This window comes from Protomyctophum bolini (genome assembly GCF_963924005.1).
Source record: "Protomyctophum bolini genome assembly, chromosome: 6".
NCBI lineage: Eukaryota > Metazoa > Chordata > Actinopteri > Myctophiformes > Myctophidae > Protomyctophum > Protomyctophum bolini.
Window position 1 is genome coordinate 33026283 of NC_137867.1, and position 7995 is coordinate 33034277.

Genomic DNA, 7995 nt, shown 5'->3' on the forward strand with positions numbered 1-7995 from the left:
GGATGTCATCTAGATCAAGCCTTGTTCTTAAGGCCTTTGTGTGGTACCATGGGATGCATGGATGGTCGAAGAAACCTTGAATGAGTGCTCCTGTTAGTCTTCAAAGTATTCTTACTGACCAGTGGTGGTGGTGGTGGTGTATGGATGTGCACCTGTGCACATCATCAGTGTGTGGACTGTGGGTATATGTCATTATGTCATATTGCAAGCAATTTCAGATACCTCTTCTGATTTCAAATGTACTAAGATTCTCCTAGGTGTGAAATGTATTCCCAAGAACACCCCTAATATTAAAAGTATAAACAACAACATAACAAACAATGGCTTTCAGGATAATATGTGGATTCGTTGAGTAAACCAATGAATCTGAGCAGAATTTATAGCACTGAACAGTGGCAGATGTGGGTGTTTTTTTTTTCTTCTCTCCTGCAAGCAAAAGACATAGTTCTGATGGAAACCAAATCCTGTGCATTGCTGCTTCAGCAGAAATATCAAACAACTGGAGAGAACCGTTTCAGTTACGGAACTCACCAAAACTTGGCAATTGTTCTTTGTCTTTGAAGTTACGCAAACCTCCTGCATTTACAATAAATAAACATTTGTGGCTGGAGAGAGAGAGCAATAAAGATTACAAAGTGAAGTGGACGCTACATTGTTGTGAAGGTATAATATGTGGTTGTATTATCATTCACTGACGTGGAGGTCTAACACTCACATTTTGAAAGGCAGACACTGATATAAGAGAACAGTTGCACGATGAATTGTTCATATCGGTGTTGTTACTTGAACACTGCAGATTCAATGACTGTTTTCTGAGGGAAGCTTTCAAGGGGGTCTACCTGCAGACCAACAAATACAATAAATAAGTTGTGAAAATGTCAAGTAAAAATGAATTTTAACATTTATCTTTATGTGCATAAAGTAGGCCTTACAGTAAATCAGGTAATAAGAATGCACTGCATCTGCACCTGCAGCACAGAATCACAGTTACTGTATAGCAGGTTGTGTGCAATATCTGTATCGATCCATTGGTCCATGTAATTAAGCTATTGGTCATAATATCAATAACGTTCATCCCTATACACATTGATGCCCAAAACGGGGTTGTGTGCCAAACATAGCTGATCTATAAGCTCACAGCAATGCGTTGTGAGCTGCTTCTTTTTTTGCCATGCCATACTGCATGAGAGCTGACATGTCATATCATGTATGTTGATCAGCATGCTGCAGCCCTCCAGTCTGAGCTGCCCTTAATTGTAACTCTGTGGAGGACCGGTTCTGCCTCTGGAGACTGTGTGTGTGTGTGTGTGTGTGTGTGTGTGTGTGTGTGTGGGGGGGGGGGGGGGGTGTGTGTGTGTGTGTGTGTGTGTGTGTGTGTGGGGGGGTCGGTTCTGGAGGCGATCCATTATCAGTAACAGGTCAGGGTCACACAATGGGGGCACTTTGTCAGATCTGTTGGGGATGCACTGCGGTAGGCAAAAGGGTCACTTTGATCTCCGTGCGCATGTTCACCGGGGTGTGCCATGTCCGAAAACTGATCCACTCTCTTGACATTTCCCTCCCATAATTATCTCAGGATCTATATCTCTCCTTTTGAAAAAAAAACCCATGTGTGTGTGTATACAGTGTGTGTGTGTGTGTGTGTGTGTGTGTGTGACGTGCATGCGTGCGTGCATGCGTATTGGGGGAGCAGGCATGTGTGCATGCGTGCGTGCAAGTGTGCATCACAGTGTCTCAGGTCAGTCCTTCCCAGTGTTTGTAGTTTTTGTCGTCCTGAGGCCCCCTCGTGGGTGTGCTCACTTTAAAGGGCCCACTGAACTGTGAGGACTTGAGACATGAGACTGCCGCCCAACTGGCCCCGGGACACGGGTTCACCCAGAGAATGTGAGCTGTGCAGGGGAACTGGGCCGAAACGGGCTCCCACAATCCTCCACTCCATTCCACAAGTCAGCAGGGCAGTTTAAAATATATACCCCCATTCTGGGGAACTGTACCTACCTTGGTATGGCTAGAAGATGAGTCGTTCACATCAAATTCTACTACGGCATCTTTGTAAGAATTCTCGTCGGTAGAGGTGTGTGAAGCTGGTCGACTCATCTTATTAAACGGTGCTGCTCTTGCTAATTGGTACAGAAAGTACGTTAAGCAATTATTAATTTATTATACAGTAATTCTATTGCAAAACATACTTATTCTGCAAAACTATGTTGTTTTGCACTCACAGCTCTCCTTAAACTTCCTTAAGTGCTCAAGGTATACCTTATTCCCAGAGTTGCTTCTGTAAGGCAGAAAGCATACCTTTTTCAGTATCGTACTGCCTACAAGCATAAATTTGGGGGAAATGTCATACTTTATTCAATGTACACTGAAGCACACTTCCATTCAGCAAAGTTAACTAAGGTTTTCCCTGTTTATATTTAACGTGAGAAATACATTGGTTTCCTAAATGTAACCATTTTGCAGAATTAAGGGATTTATTTGCATGCATTTTTGTAGGATAATGAGCATAATTTATGGTTGCAAAATGCCATACATTTCTGTGGCATTTATAATGAGAGATTATGTTATTTGAATATCACATTAGGCATTTCTAAATGGCTTTTTTTATTCCCACAATCTCTTTTCTGATTAGATTTGGCCATATAAAGTAGATCAGTGTTCTCTGAAATTTTGACTATAGTTGTATAGTCGGTTAGATAAACATTGTTGAAATTTCAGTGAAAATATTGGTATTCGCTCCACACATCCCTACTCGTCACTACTGTTGTGTAGAGATGTTTGTAACAGCCAACATGTTGATTATGACGTGGTTATCTGTTGTTTATTGGCATCAGGATAACTACTTTCTAGCTAATTTTTTAAAGATAAGAAAGATGATACCATTGTTTTATCAGCTATTTTTTTCTATTAAAGCAATGTGCGATTTATTTTTAGCTACAGTATAGGGAGGGTATATGGTTTAAGGAAGCCCCTATAGAGTGCACCATTCCCAGGAGAGAAAAACAGAGACTAGCCTACGTAAATCGAAGTAAAGCCCCACCAACGGCGAACCCCAGCTGAGTTTTGATATCAGGTTATAATGTTTGCTGTTTTAACATGAGCCTCTGTTCTCTTTCCTCCCGTTGTTAAGGGCAGACAGACCCTGGGGGCTGGAGCTCCCCAGCTGGGATCTTGGGTTCGGATCTCAAAGGAAAATACCAGTGTTGTTCACTTTTTTTTGGTGCATTTCCTTTGCTGTGGCTCTGTTTTACAGTATACCCCCTGGCAAGTTCTCATCACTTGGGCTTGAATGTTGTGAGTGCTTGATTGATTATTGCTTATGGTTGCTTTAAAATGTACTACATACAGGAGGATCAGGGATTGTCAAAAAATACGCCCACAGTGCCCAGATGATCCCCCAGGTCACAATACATGTCAAACAACAATTTATACTGTAGCAGTGCATTTGAGCACTTTCAATGAAATGTTACCTGTTCAGGAAAACACCCATTTCCTTAACAAATTATACCCTATATTGTCGACTGGGGTTACTGAGGGCTCTATATTTGGCCTGCTCTTATTTCCCTCTATACTGGATCTCAGCAAAAATAGCAGATCTACAAACTACAAACAATAATTCTGGTTGCAATGCGATTGCCAAATGTCCAGCCGGGACGGTTAGGTGTGTGTGGTTAAAAGGGAAACAAATACGTTAGTGGCTTAGTTAAATATACAGAGGTGGACACTGGATTATTTGTAAACTATGTCTAACATAGTTATTTTATCATGGTGTTTCAAGCTGAATGAGGTTATGGTGTTTTCAAGCTGAATAAGGTTGTGCAGTATGTGCATGTGAAACATGTGATCTTGTATTACATAGGGTTGGACTGTCCGAACAGCGCTCCACATAAGAGGTATTGAAGAAACCATAAAAATGAGTGAAAAACACAATAACGCCAGCCTTTCCCATGGAGGTTACAGAGCATCATTCAGGCTCGTGTTCCTCTGGGTGAGGTCTGACGGACGTCAATTAAAGCGCTATTTAAATATTTAAGCAACAAAGTTTACAAGTTGTCCCCTGAGAGCAGTTATGGGGGCGGGGGGGGCTCTCCCAGGAGCAGCTGAATGGCAGGCGAGCAGGCCAGCGTGGATCGTTGGGAGGCATCGTGGCTATAGGGTTACAGTGTGAATTAAAGCCGACACTAAGAAGCGCTCCTCACAATGACCTGCAGAAAACAGCAAACAAAAGAGCCTATTTTCAGACGGTACAAAGGGGAGGTTAGTGGAGATACCTGAGCCCGCCCGGCCTAGTCAGCGTGTCTGTGGGAGGAGGGAATAGCTGGTGCCGCAGGACCACCACAGCCAGACCCAGCAAGAGGAGAATCAGAAGACACAGACACATTCCTACGCAGTAAAAAAAATGGACCCTGTCCAAATTGACCATTACTGGTCCATTTTTGGTGCAGAAGTGTTAATCACTTTCCTTCCACCACTTTTGTTAACCACTTTTCACTATATCCCTATTTTGGACATGACACATATACAAAAATTCTCAAACACTTTCTGAAATTTTCAAGCATAGCATTATCTAGCATTCTAGCTTGTAGATCGGCCATTACGAATGGAGCTAAAGTGGATAAATGAACATTTAGGTTTTTGGGGTACAACACCAGCACACATGAATTGAACTAATACTAACCGTAAAAGCATAATATTCTAGTATTTTAGTAGCATCCTGCCACCCGGCCCTCAGACCCCCACCCCTTTCATTCTGTCTGTGAATGTTTCTGAATTCCTGGAGAGTTTGTGCTGCCCCCCCCCCCCCCCCTTCTCCCCCATCTGCTGTCACCATGGTCTTCAACATGCTTTCACCTCCATCCTAATCCCCCACTTCATCTGAAAGTCATGGATGACAGCTTTGGCTCTTCTCTTGCTGCCTGTCCCCGCTCCTTCTCTTTGCAAAGGACCCGGCTCTCGTTGGAGTGATGGAAATGGCAACGAATAATTGGTGCTTAAGCGGAGTAAACTAAAGGGTCAATCATGTCACAAAATGTGGAAATAGAGGATTAAAAAACAGCATATAAAAGGTCTTGTGATTATAAAGATGATCACCTTTGTGTTATATCACCCCCATCAGTTCTGATCTAATTTCCCCAGATCACAAGCTGAGTTGTCTTAATTATTGATATCAACATCATCCTGCTGCAGGTGATAGCTACAGTAGTGTGTCCTTGATATCTTGGAGATATTTGTTTGCTCACAAATCACAGAGAGCATCATTTGCCTCTGGTGTAGCTAACAGCCTCTCCTGCTTTGAAGTAATTACTTATCTCAGACCTGTCCCCGGGTGCAAAGTGTACAAACATCAGGTGCATTCCTAAATTGGCACTTTGACACCAACATCAAATGGAGCTGTTGTGAGTGGCGTCAGAAGTTTGTATATATCCCTGACTCATCCAGCGATAGTATTCAGAACACATTCTGGGCACTCCGGCCAAGAAGGAGATGCAACAGACCATAAGAATGTTAGCAGCACAGCACTAGCCAACTCGCATCAAGGTAATCGGCTAAGCTTGCTGGCAAGCAGGGAAAATAGCCTTCCTCAAAACACAAGGAGCCATAACCCTTTTCACATTCTTAGTTTATTATATTAGTGTAAATGTCTACTTATTTTTCTCAAGCACGTATTCACTCATTATGGAGTATTATTGAAACTAACTAACTAACTAACTAACTAACTAACTAACTAACTAACTAACTAACTAACAGATAGGTACTGTGGCATATACCAACATTACTCAACAGCATTTAAGCAAACATGTTGACTTGATAGAAAGGCTGGTTAGGTTTGAGCTGATTGATCCAAGGAGATGACATAGATTTAGTGATTGTCTGTAACTAAATACATATTTACATGCATGTTTTATTGTAAATACGTTCATTATATAAATTATCATATTTTTACTACACTAAACAAACATTAAAGTCCATAGACTTGGGGATGGGGAATTTATAATCATCATCAAACATCATAATTGTTTGGGGCAGAAGTGGCTCAGGGGTAGAGTGGCCGGTAGACCACAAGGTTTCCAGTACGATCCCGGGCTCCCTCAGAGTTTGTGTCGAAGTGCCCTTGAGCAAGACGCTGAACCCTGGTTGGTGCCTTGCATGGTTTCTTCCACCATCGGTGTGTGAATGGGTGAATGTAATGCACAAGTGCTATATAAATGCACCATTTACATTAAACGTCCATATAGACTTGGCTGCCACATGACATAATTTCGGAAAACCATGTATTGGCTAGTGCCCCTCAAAATAATTATAAATAATAAATAAATAAAAACACTTTGGCTGCCAACTGTTCTATTAAAGGCACACTCCACCAAAAATGGAACAGACCAGCAGGGAACAGTCCATAACAGGAAGTAACAAAATACTTGAGTTGAACATTTATTGATCAGAGATGGATTTTAATTTCAAATCTATCTGTCAAAGTATGATTTAAATTTTAAATCATACTTTGGTTATGGAAACTGCAACTTTAATGTAGGTGATCTATATGCTTTAATTCTTCTAAAACATTAAAATGTATAAATTGTCCACTTCAGATTAAAGGCTGCATGACAAATTCCATTTTGAATATGAAATAAATATTTTCTCAAAAAGGCAATAAACTAATTAATGCATTTGAAATAACTTTAACCTTAAAATTAACAGAATCAAATATATTTAAAATCTACTAAATCATTAACATTTTCAACCATTTTGTTAATACTTTAGCAAATAGTTTAGTTAACATTGTTGTTTAGATATTGTTTGAGGTTTAATTGTGACTCTTCATTGACATTTGATGGTTTTGACATTAGATGCTATTCATGGCAACACTGCATAGTCAGACTGACTAGCCCCAGCAGGAAACCAGCAGCTTATATGTCTCCGGTCCCTGCTGATTAACATGGATAACTTTGACCCACAGATCGGGTGGGGATTCCTGTCTAATTGAATTACTGTCAGTCTCCCAACTTCTAAATATTGTCTTGAACTTCTACCCTCTGTGTTGCCAGAATCTATTTACATTAAATACACTGGAAATGTGTTTTTTACCTCATTTTTGTCTATGACTTTTCTCAAGGGTGGATTTTTCTTTTTTCCTTTTTTCCTTTTCAACAACAAAAGACATACTGTCTGTTTTATTCTTCACAAGATCTAAAATACCAGGCATCACCCGGTGTCTCTTAGATGACTCGGCAGTGAGTACATTTTTTTTACTCGGCAGTGAGTACATTTTTGGATCACAGCTTTGCACTGTGGAAAATGTGGTTATTTAATATAGTTATTCTGACATAAAATAAGGGTATTTTCATTGGACTGAATGACAGAGCAAAAAAGAAAGCACAGACAAAATACAATGTTTCTATTTGGGGAAGAACATCAAAGCAGATTAACCTGATGATAGTATGTTTGGACGTGCACAGTAGGTTGTTCTCTTGTCTTTACAGAACCAGACACCTGCTGTGTTTTGGCCCCAAAACATTCTGTTGGAAAGGCCTGATAATATGTGTTCAATTAAGCTTAACCCACAAGGGCATACTGTACATCTGTACATTCTAATCTAGAGGTATGATCTAGGAGAGGGAAGGCAGAGGAGGCTGAACGTTGTCCGTAAGTGTCTGCCTCATTCCTAAGTTAAGGCCAAAGTTATGTCACTTATTGCATCGCTCTGGAATGAGGTGCGTAAACATGGCTGCCAACCTTTCTCCCCCTCTGGCCCTCAGAAGCCCAAAGCCAAGACTTATGGGCAGTTTCAAGCACGTTTCCCCCTTTGTTTCATTGCTTCGGGTAAAATGCAGATAACGATTTCCACAATGCCACACATTTCCAGTGGATCAATAGCAATACCTTTACTTGTTAATGCCAATCCACAGTCCTGTAGCATAACGTGCATTTGACTTGGACATTCAAGTCACACCAACATGACCATTCTATTAAATATGCATATCTCAAGTGTCCATGGCG